Here is a 12,622-nt window from a genome sequence, read left to right as displayed (position 1 = left end):
GATGAACACTGATTACATGTGGTTGGGCAGGTTATTTAACTTCTTTAAGACTCAGTTTCCCTATGTGTAAAATGGGCACAGTACCACTCACCTCAATGGGTTTGGGTAAAGATGAAAACACCTAATGAGCCTGAGTTCAACACAGAGTAAGCACACACGCACAAAAGTGCCCACTAATAACAGGAACTACTGTTGTAGAACCCTCCTCTGGAAGAAAGTGGCTGATTGTAACAGAGAACAACATCGACTGTGCCACACACCCCTGTCTCCAGCTGAACTCAGTCTTTGACTCTCCTGGTCTCAGCACACAAGCTTCACGATGCCATAAGAGGCTCAAGGCATCTACGGAGAACAGAGATGTGATTTTTTAAAAAGAGAACAAAGAAACTCCAAATAATAAGTGACTGTCTATAATATGCAAACCTGACTCTGGAGAAGTATAAAATCATGACTCGGCCTTAAGATACTAGCAGCATGGTTGGGAATGGGAGGCGGGATGGGGGCAAAATGTAGAGTTTGGTTAGACAGAAATGTGAAACCAAATAGGTGTATCCAATAAAGCTTCCCTGCAGATGTGATATCTCCAGAGGAGGTGATGCCTGCGCTGGCTCTTGAGGACATCACCAGAACAATCCAGGTGATGAGGAGATGCAAGCATGGAAATGCAAGAAAATTGTTATGTTTATAGTAAAAAGCGCTTGTGAAGGCAAAGGGAAATAAGGCTAGGGAGATGGGTCAGGAACAAATCCACAAAAATCCCAGCGTGAAAAGCAAAGGAACTTAAATTTTATCATAAAAATCAATGGAGAACCACTGTTGAATTTTAGCAATAAGATTGACGTGATCAGATTTTCACTTTGGAAAGATCACTCCAGCCTGGTTTGAAAGTAAGAGCAGAAAAGAAGCTACAGCTACACTCCAGGCAAGGTACATGACCACCTCAACAAAACACAGCAATGGTGGAATGGGGAGAAGATAGCAGATATAATATTGGCAGGAATTGGTGACAGTGGGTGTGGAAGAAGTGAGAGGAAGAATCTTGGCTGACTCTGAGATTTCTGACTCAGGAAACTGAATGAATAGTGGTCCCACATATGAACAGAAAGTATAAGAAAAGGAAAAAGGGTCCTGGAAGCTGATAACAGTGCTATAGAAATTCAGAGAGGTCACCATGCACTGTGATGATAAGGAAAGATGTTCCTAGGCCCTAAAGTGTTGGACAGAGTGTCATTAGGTGTCTTTCAATAGGAACCTCAGCCCTGGTTTGAGGCTTTAATGACTCAACAAAGTGAAGGCTGGAAAGAGGACAAGGAGATCTCATGGAGGTATCCTAGGAGGAGGAGAAAGGGATGGCCTGACTTAAAGAGCAGAGAGAAGTGGCCGCTGCCCAGACACCCGAGGAACTGTATAATCTTGAGACCTACTCTTGTCATTAGGTTCCCTCTAGAGAATCTGTGTTCAAGGTTATGTAAAATGTGCTTTCTTATCTTTCCTTATGGTTAGCCAAGATCAAAAAGGAAGCAAGTCATATTCTCCTGCTATGGTGTATTGGCTCAGAGTGAAAAAACCTCCCAGTTGCCAACAAAAAGATTATTCTAAATATTGGTTTCTGGGATGCCTCCTTTAATGATTAATACTTTAGGGCTTCTTGTCTTTCTCTATCTGTACTTAAATTGTTTAAGGGTGTAGCCTGGTACTAGAAATTAAGTGTTTTAGCCTGTGTTCCATGTTCTGAATTAAGATATATTATGGAATGGGGCAATGGATATGTGAACATTTTCATTAAGGACCTCACCTTTCCACACCTCAACTCTTACAAGGAACACATATGAGGGAGAGGTCTACAAGAACAAAGCAAAGATAGCATTGATACAAAATATTCAATGCTGAAACTAGCTTTTCCAAATATTTAAATGTAAGCAATTCTTTTCAGTGCTTCTCAACACTCATCCATAGGTAGTGTTATTAGCTAGGGAAAAAAATCACATTTGAGTGGATGAAGCTGAACTGTTCAATGATTTTGTTTTCTTAGACTGCTTTCCAAGACTACTAAAATTTCAAGGTATATTAGATATATCTTTTATTCTTGGTTTTTTCCATGAATAAAAATGTCATATAACTTCTTCAGAGTCAATATGAGTTCGTCAGAAAAGTAGTTAAAGCTTATTTTATCAAATTGTCACAGCACAAAATTGGGGTTCTCCCACTCAATGCACATTTAAAAAAAGCCAATTATTATGGCATCAGCTTTCGGGATAGGAAAACAGCTTTTTTGCTAGATCAATCTGCAAGGAGACAGGAGGAAACACTCTCAAATCTGTCTCCCCAATCCAGGGCTTGGGGCAAAATATATGGGGTGAAGGGCAGGGCAGTCCAAAGTATAGATATAGATGATTGGAGGTAAGGAGAAGAGAGGTAATTGATGATCTGCATAAACAAAATTGAGCTTCATGGTTCTTCATAGGAGGCATGTTCATGAAATGGTAGTGTTAGTATGATCTGAGGAGTTTTCAGCCCTTTGACATCAAAAAGGTCACTTATCAGTGACCATTCATGCAGACCCAGTTGATGGGCTAGTAGTCTTAACTGGCCTGAACTGGACAAGCGGTCTCAGTTCCTGAAAAACTACTCTTAATTACTCTGTTGCTAAGATGAGGTCAGTTGAACTGGTCCTAGAAGGACCGTGGTTACAAATCCTCCCATTTTGTTGTTCATTTCTCAATCTTGAGAGAAATGGGGTGATTACTGCTCTAGCTTCTTCCTGCTGATAAGGGACATTGGCTGTTCCATCTCATGGAACCAGTCTTTTAGTAAGATGGTGATGCAGATAGGTTCCCAAAGTTAGGCCTATATTGTGTAAGCAAGTAACCATGTATTTACTAAGAAGCATTCCTAGAGAAATAAAAAGAAAAACAAGGTCAATGGTTGGAGCAAATTATAAACCAGCTTCCGAGCCCAGAGAGCAGCCAGTCAAGAAGATTTCTGGATGTCAGGGTTGAAGCATCTTTTGCAGTTTGAAAGGTCTCTGATGATGTCATCAGGTGTTCAGGTATCTTTCCAAGTGGCTTATACAGCAACAGGCATAAATCTCTCTTAAGTTTATATCAAAGTTGTCCAGCTTCAGTTTGCAGGGCTTCAGGAAAAAGAGTGGTTTCAGATCTCAATGATTCTAAATGAAAATGATGGAAAAAATTGAAAACTTTAGTTTGGATATTTGTAGCCAGATATTTGAGAAGGGTAGGAAAATTTGAGATCAAGTCTAGTTTACAGATAGAAAACAAAAACCTCAAAGACAATTAACAGAACTAGAATCTAATATCCACAAAAGTGTACTATAGTTTTTATTGAAACACAATTTTTCTCTCTAAAATCACCCTCATTTTTACCAAAGAGAGCCAAATTAAGACTAACTGGTTGGCAAAAATAGGTTAGTTTCAATAAATTTGGCCCAATTATTTACATAAGTACAGCAAGAATAGCAATTGATCATATAGGCTCTTTTAAATCCTCTTTGCTGGAACTTTTTATAAGGAATCTCAGATTGAACGTTAAAGGCCTCTTGCATCCAGGAAAGCCAAGCCAAGGACTTTTCATCAGACTCTGTCTGCAATACCTGTCGATTTGGGTGGATTCCTTTCTTCTTGAAGTTCCACAAAATAACCTGAGGTCTTGCACCTTCCAGAAAGTGACATTCTTTATTCACCTGGTAAGGTTGCTGGGAGCTCTGTAAGCAATGTACCAGGCCAATATTTCCGAGTGGCTTTGTTTCATAAAGTAAATCTTTGTTCCTCAAAGCTATCTGGTCATATCTGAGTCTATACATGTTTTTCTCAAATACAACATTCCAGTCAAAGCCCTGGTAATATAATCAATGTTTCCAATTGTGTCTTGTTATAAGGAGAAAAGATTCTTATTGAACTTATGCAAATAACTATGTTGCCATGAAAATAAGGATACTCACTCATTATGAGTCTCCAAATTATGGAGGGATCAGGTAGGGATAAAAAAATAAATGTCTCAATTCTGCTTATGAAGGTGTAATTTATCAAATTTCTATAAGTCATAGTTAGCTTAAGAAAAAAGAGAAAAGATTTCCTTAAATCTGGAAAAACAGAACATTAAAAATTAGCAATATCTCAAATGAAAAGTCATAAAAATTATACTCATCCACATCAGTTTATTTATTCCATGTAATCAGTTCTTGATCTTGATCTTCTGTTAGCAGTTGTAGGGGCCATTACTTTATCCATTAGAGTTTTGTAATTTCTTACCCAGCTCAGTTTCATAATCTGAAAGTTTATCAGAAACCTGCATTCTAGAGCAAGTGTCAGAGTCCTTTCCATGAATCCCTCTGAAGATGAAATATAGCTGCAAAAACATCAGAGTAAAACAACAACTGTCTGCAAATGACAAAAGATGCAAAAAGGGCAATTGAACAAGAAACTTGGTTATTTCTGTGACATACAACACTTTAAGACAATAACTAGAATTAAGGCTGACAACCAGGATAGGTCAGAATTTTAGGAATGTTATATAATTTTTAAAACACATCAATAACATTCACCCACACAATATAACCTAAGAAGGTTTATCATCATTGATTTGACAATGTTTCCCATGTAGTTCCACTTACCAAATAAGCCTAATTAGTTTAATATCTCCTTCTTTATAGAAAGAGAGAAAAAATCCTTTGAGAAGTCCCAGGGCCAGTCCCATTGGAAATTCTCAAAGTTTGAATTTTGGGGAAATTTGACAAAAACATCAAAAGGTTTTAAAACACTTGGTCAGATAGGAAACAATGCTTAGTTATCTATTTAACCAAGGTGACATCAGAAGATGTTAAAGCCAAACTTACAGAATTAAACAGTTAAAAAAAAAAAACACTAAGTTCTCTTAGTAGAGAGATTTCAGCCTTTTAAAACATAGGAAGTTATTTTGACAAAACATAGAATTTCTATCTTTTAGGTAGACTTACTCAAAGGTAAAGAAAAACCTTTTATAATCTCTTTCTCAAGAGCAGACTAAAAGTTCAAGAAAATTATCCTTTTGAGAGAGAAAACCAAATTCTAATTTTGCACCACCTTACTTTTGATATTAAAACCCATTTACTAAATAAAATTTATTTTAATCTTAGCCAATTTGACCATGCACAAAATTCTTTCCTCAGGGTTCCTCTTCCAGAAACTTGTAACTTTATTTTTACATTCAGAATTTGTCCCATGCCTTCTTTCCTTTCTAGTATTTTAAGATAAATTTATCTTTTTTAGCAAAACAAACAAAAATATTCTTTATAACTTCTTTACTAAAAACTAAATCTTATTTTCCTTGATTACAAAGATATTCCCCTTATTAAGTTTAGTAGCTTTAATTACATATATTAATTAGAATTCTAACCCTTAGAAACCTTAACTTTTAGTGAAAACTAAGAAGTAAGCAATTATGAACTGTCTTTTACATTAGTGTTCTGTGGCTTGGCAAGTTTATAAATACTTTTCATAATTACTAGAAGCATGCTACTTCATAGAACAATTTTTAAATAAAATACAAGATATATTTACTAATAGACTCAAACATCTTTTTTTGTTTTTCTGTGATAAGACATGTTTAGCAATTAATGTTTCAGTATTTTATCTTACTTGAAAATGACCTAGATATTCAATGAATTTTTCATCATTTAATTTAACCTAGCAAAACCTTAAAATTTCAAGTTACCAAGGAGATTTTAAAGTTAAGTACATACACCATAACACATAATTATTGTTAAAAAGTTCACCCAACACTTTTATCTTTTTCACATCTATTTAGTTTACTTGTCCCCAATATTTAAATTGTCTATAAAACTTCACAAGACATTAGACAAAATTAGTCATAATTTTATTATTTTTTCTAACCAGTTTTGTAACAGAGATAACATGAGCTTATTTGACCAATAAACATAGAATAAAGGCTGCATGTCTGCATCATATCCAATGCTGATAACTCTGAGGACATGTCCATTTCAATCAAACCAACAAACTTAAATAAACTTTTATTTACTAAAGATTATTTTATATCATGTTAGCTTAAAAATATTTGAGTTAGCTTCTATTATATTTATATAAGCACTTACTTTAAGCCATTTGAATGGAGCTCTCTGGAGGTAAAAATATCATCCATATATAACATATACATAGACACACACACATGAAGATTCCACAGCTATTGTTTTAAAATTACTGCCATGAATCAGGTACAGTAATATAAGGTTCACTAGTTATGAAAGAATAATTGAATCCAAATTTTGTTTTAAGCTTTTTCTACTAATATTTGTGGAGAAGACATTCAAGATGCTAGATTTGGGGAGAAAGTATTCTTATGGCCATTTTTCTTTCCTTTTTTCCTTCAGTCTTAGGAATTGGTGATGGGCTAGATAACAGTTCCCAGAGAAGTTACAAGCTTTTTGAGATAAAGGAAATGGGTGGAATCTGAACTGCCTCTAGAGCTGCATTTCTAGTCTTGCATGGATTTTTTTTAAGGACAGTTGCTCTTAATTCCTCAGAAATCGGGTTGTAGCTTAAATGACATTATATGTTGATCTACCTGTCCAACTACATCATCCCTAATTTGCTTCTTTCCCTCTGGGTGCTTAGTTTTATTTTAACTTAGGAAAGAAGGTCAAAAAAAATTACTATCAGGCTCTGAATATCAGCTTCCAGTTGGCCAAATTTCTGACTGTAAGTTGCTAAATCCTTTCAAATATCTTGTCAGATTTTAGCTAGGACAAACAGTAACTATACATGGCAGTATTGAACAGCAGTTCCCCAGAAAATCTCTCAGAGTCTCATTAACTCTGGGAGTAGATAACACGAGTGTCTGCAAACCCATGACTTAATATTCTTTTCTTTTAAGTACGTTTTATAACTTAATTTTTTCTTTTTGCAACAAAACTTTCAATAAGGCTACTTTGGAATTTCTAAGTCTTTGCTTTTAAGTGTACTTTTAAACGATCTTATCTAATCAGAATGTTCCTTCTAATGCCCTATGTAATTCCCCTGAGGCTGACAGCAGTTTGGTAGGACATTTAGCCACAAAAGGGAATGCAACCCACATTTCTGTCCAGCCATCTCTGACCACAAAATGGGGTGCAAACACATTTTTGTCCAACCATATTTTTGGGACACCCCCCCAACCTGAAGATTGTCAAGCCAAGCCCTCAAGACACAAAACAAGCATGGTAAGATTTTACAGTCCTTTGTAAAGACTTACAGCTTCTGGAACCTTTAGGTTTTGAGCAATTGTGCTGGAAGGTGGAGCACTTGACTCTTTAAAGATTAAAGATTTTCCTTGTTCCTCAGTTTGGAGGGTCAAAAAGAGCCCAGAATGGCCACTATAATTTTAAATTATCCTGGGTTATCTTGTCAGCTGTTTACAGTTATCCCCATTTTAGGTGGCTTTTCACAAGGTGGCCGCAACAAACAAGGTAATTTCTAAAGAGAGTTTGTTATGGTCACCAAGAAACTCAGCCCCCAAACAGCCAATTTTAACAAATAAAACAGTCAGACATAGACAAACATGACCAGATACAGAAATCCAATACTCTGGGACTCTAACCCAGGGTACTCTGGGACCCTACCCCAAAGTTTGGGACTCTAACCTGATCCTTTGAGTGCCCCAGTGGCTGTAATGCTTTTAAATTGTCTCCCTTGGAGTGGGACTTGAACCCACAATTACAGCCATGGGTCTAACTCAGCAAAAATCCCTCCCTTGTGGGGACTGTAACCCACAATGCTGACAAGATTATTAGACAATTAGGCACAGGCATGTTTTAACCAGGTCTCTCATCCAAAAGACGTCTAATCCTGGAGCTGTTTCTTCTCTCAAAGAGTGCCAAGGGGGCCTGGGGCGCCATGGTGGGAAACAGGAATCCAATCAGCTGAGCCTCCAGACAAAATTGTCTAGGTGGCAACTTAGGGTCAGCAAAAAGACCTCACACCCCCCAGGGCAGTCACAGGACCTAGTTCCATCTGGGTTGTGAAAATTGTTACTGCACAAAATTGGCAGTCTCCTACTCGATGTGCATTAAAAAAGCCAATTATTATGGCATCAGCTTTTGAGAAAACAGCTTTATTGCTAGATCGATCTCCAAGGGGACAGGAGGAAATGCTCTCAAATATCTCCCCATTCCAAGGCTTGGGGCAAAATTTATGGGCTGAAGGGCAGGGCAGCCCAAAATGTAGAGACAGATGATGGGAGGTAAGGAGAAGCGAGGTAATTGATGATCTGCACAAGCACAGTCAAGCTTCATGGCCCTTCGTAGGATGCATGTTCACAAAATGATAGCGTTAGTATGATCTGAGGGTGGAGTTTTCAGCCCTCTGACATCAAAAGTGTCACTTATTGGGCACTTGTGCAGGCCCAGTTGATGGGCTGGTGGTCTCAACTGGCCTGAACTGGACAAGGGGTCTCATTTCCTGAAAAACCACTCTTAATTTCCCTCTTGATAAGATGGAGTCAGTTTAACTAATCCTAAAGGGCCCATGGTTACAAAGTTGCATCATAAAATACATAATCCAGCACCGTGATCACTAACTAATCTTAAGTGAGCCCTTGATGCTGCCCAGCACCATATTCTATTTCCACTTACTCTCTCACTTTCTTGACAACTGCTTCATTCTCTCTCCTCTCTCTTCAAACATCTAGTACCTCACTCTGCTGATGACCTCACTTCCTGTTTCCCTGAGAAAATTAGGCAATGGAAGAAACCTTCCACAAGCTCCCACCACATTTCTTCCCGTTTATTTTATCTGCTCTTCTGTTACACTGGATGAATTATAGCTGATCTTAGCTAAAAATCAACCCTCTCCTTGCGTTCTAGGTCCCATCTCCAACTGCCTATTTGAGAACATTCCTCCAGTGATCTACCCTCTCTCTCCTACATTGACAATCTTACCCCTATATCCTGGATCGCTGAGATCATCCACATCATCTTACAGACATGCTGATTTTTCTCCCCTCTTTATCATCTTCCCCATCTGGCAATTGCTCCACTTTTCTGCCTTTTTTTTTTTTTTTTGTGAGGAACGTCAGCCCTGTGCTAACACCTGCCAATCCTCCTCTTTTTTTTTTTTGCTGAGGACGACTGGTCCTGGGCTAACATCCGTGCCCATCTTCCTCCACTTTATATGGGATGCTGCCACAGCATGGCTTGCCAAGCGGTGCGTCCGTGCACGCCCGGGATCCGAACTGGCGAACCCTGGGCCACCGCAGTGGAACATGCGCACTTAACCGCTTGCACCACCAGGCTGGCCCCTCTTTTTTTTTTTAACAATCTTGTTTTGTACCTCCACCAATCCACTGAAACCTCTCTTGTCAAGGTCACCAGTAAATTTCACATTGCAAAATCCAGTGGTAAATACCCAGTCCTCATTTTGCTTCAGCATTTGACACAGCTGATAACTCTCCTCCTTGGAAATTGTCTTCACTTAGCTTTCAAAATGCCAAATGCATAGTTTTCCTCCTACCTTTCACCTCTGCAAAAAAGATGGAAAGGTCGTGTCCTCTAAACATTAATGTGGCACAGAATTCAGTCCTTCTGTTTTTGACTTATACTCACCCACTAGGTAGACTCATCCAGTCTATGTGATGATGAGTCCTAAATACATCCCTCTAACCTGGACCTCTCCCCAACTCCAGACTTGTGTGTCCAATTGCCTACCTTACATCTCCAGTTAGATGTCTAATAAGCACCACAAATTTAACATAAGTCTTGCTTTCCTGATGAAGTGACTCAAAACTTTGTCCTCAATGGACCTGAGGCCATACTACCCTTTGCCAGGCCATCAGCACTGCAATTACCTATTTGTGGTTAATACAAAGTATGAGAACACTAAAAGATGCCCCAGTGAATCCCCTGAATTCCAGATATATTTCTCTCTGCCTCATTAAGTATCAGGAACCCTACCTCTTCATGAGGTCTCCTCCAGGAATGGTAGCATATTGACAGCCTGGCATTGGTCACAGCCCTCATGGGACATTTAGCAGCAGCAGCCTTAGTGAAAGGCTAAGTCAATCCTGTTGAGTCCACGCATCACCTCTAACGTTATCACCATGATTACTCTATTTATGGGCCTATTATGCAATTCCTGAGGAGGCCTAGGACAGAAGCTAGCTGACAACTACTGGCCAAGTCGTCCTGTCCACTTAGGTTGTTTAGTGTCTTCTCTGTATCAGATGCTCTCTGATGGGTATTAATGTGTGTAACAGGAAAAACCTATAGTTTTTCCTTCCAATGTGTGGGAAAAACCCAGCTCTTCTCTACTGTGGGTGTCTTCCCCATGTGTGTCTCCTTTACCTTCACAGAGAACATTACGCTTCTGGTTGCCAAACATGTGGAGGTTTTTCCCCACACCAGGCAATTCTCTGTGACACTAGCTGGGTGTCCTACAATTTAACTCAATGCTGACACTGTCTACCCAGAGATAGCCTCAGATTCCACAGGTTAAGAGCTCAGTCCCACAAGACTGCCTCCCTCGAGACACACATACATTTTAGATGCCAGTCGCAAGCCCAGATTATCACCCGTGCTTCTGACCAACTGGCTATAGATGGGAGGTTCCAATGACCCCCTCCTTGAGTTTAATTAATTTGCTAGAGTGGCTCATAGAACTCAGGGAAACACTTACTTACATTTACCAGTTTATTAAACGATATGATAAAGGATATAGATGAACAGCCACATGAAGAAATACACAGGGTTAGGTCTGAGAGGGCCCCAAGCACAGGAGTTTCTGTCCCCATGGAGTTGGGGTGCGTCACCCTCCTGGTGTGGGTTTGTTCGCCCACCTGGAAGCTCTCTGAAACACATACTATTGGGATTTTATGGAGGCTTCCTCAGTTAGGCATACTCAATTATTAACTCTATTTCCAGCCCCTCTTCCCTCTCTGGAGAAGTGGGGATGGGGGCTGAAAATTTTAAGCTTCTAAACATGACTTGGTCTTTCTGGTGACCAGCTGTCATCCAGAAGCCGTCCAGGAGCCCACTCAGAGTCACCTCATTAGAACAAGAGAAGCTCCTAGTGTTCTTACCACTTAAAAAATTACAAAGGTTTCAGGAGCTCTGTGTCAGGAATGGGGAGCAGAGACAAATATATATTTTCTATTATCTCACAATGTGTGGTGTAATGAGTTAAATACTTTTGCTTTCTCTTATAAGACCACCCATGTGTCTCTTTCCCAAACATCCTTGTTGCTAATCTCCCAGTCTTGCACTCCTTCCAGGCCTATGGCCCACCAGCCAAGCCATTTGTCACTGCCCAGAAGTCCATCGATATCTGTGGTATAATGAAAAATATGTATTTGGTCTCTGTCCCCAGTTCCTGATTGTTTGGTGTGCTAATGAGATAACGGGTGGTTGGGGGCTGCTACATAGCTTCAGGATGGGGGCGGGTCACCAGAAAGACCAAGCATATGATTAGAGGGTTAGAACTTTAAGCCCAACCTCCCAATCTCTGTGGAGAGGAGAGCACCTGTAGATTAAGTTCAATTACCAAGGGCCAATGAATTAATCAATCACACCTATACAATGAAACCTCCATAGAAACCCCTAAACAAAGGGGTTCAGGGAGCTTCTGGGTTGGTGAAAACATTGAAGTCTGCTAGGCTGGCACACCCAGAGAGGACATGGAAATTCTGAACCACCACCACCTCCATACCTTGCCCTCCGCATCTATTCCATTGGCTATTCCTGAGTTGCATCCTTTATAATAAACTGGTAAATGTAAGTAAAGCGTTTTCCTGAGTTCTGTGAGTCATTCCAGACAATTATTGAACCTGAGGAGGGAGTCATGGGAACCCCCAATTTACAACCAGTTGGTCAGAAGCATAGGTGGCCCCCAGACTTGTGACTGGTGTCTGAAGTAGGAGCAGGCTGTGGGACTGAGCCCTTGATTTGTGAGGTCTGCACTAACTCTGAGTAGTTCATGTCAGAACTGAATTATAGGATGTCCAGTTGATGTCAGAAAATTGAAGAATTGATTGTTGGTGTAGAAAAACCCTACACAATATCCTTCACACAGGCCATTTTTCTCTTTACAAAGCAGGCTAACCAGGTATACTTCTCAAATCTCTGTCCATGGGAAGGAATTCCCTTTACCATTGTCTTTCAGGGCCACTCCTAAGTGAGGCTGTAACACAGCAGCAGTCCTTTTGTGCTCACACCAACATATCATGTCTACTTATCCATTTACTCATAAACCAGGGCCTCCTCAGCCGCCTGGTCAAGGGGACATTGCCATGAGGCCACAGGTATAAGCTGAGAGGGAGGCATCAATACAGTAGGGATAGTTGACATGGGAGCCTGGGCCACCTGCTTGCATCACTTACTTGTGTAACTTAGTCTGGACCTGATCCCTGCTACACTCTCCTGACTTTATGACTGACAGAACCCAGGTTATGATGGGCAGCTGTAGTCACACAATCATTTGATATTCCTTGGTTAGATGCTCAGTCTCTACCAGGGACCAGGTGTTGCTTTTCGAATGTAGTCTTTTTCTCTGCTGCATTTATCATGGCCTTGCTCCAGAACCATAGGATTCCACACTGAGACTCCCTATTGGAGCTTACCAAAGATTCCTCAGAGAATCTC

The sequence above is a fragment of the Diceros bicornis genome, chromosome 5 (assembly GCF_020826845.1).
Source record: "Diceros bicornis minor isolate mBicDic1 chromosome 5, mDicBic1.mat.cur, whole genome shotgun sequence".
NCBI classification, from domain to species: Eukaryota; Metazoa; Chordata; class Mammalia; order Perissodactyla; family Rhinocerotidae; genus Diceros; species Diceros bicornis.
This window is presented reverse-complemented; position numbering follows the sequence as displayed.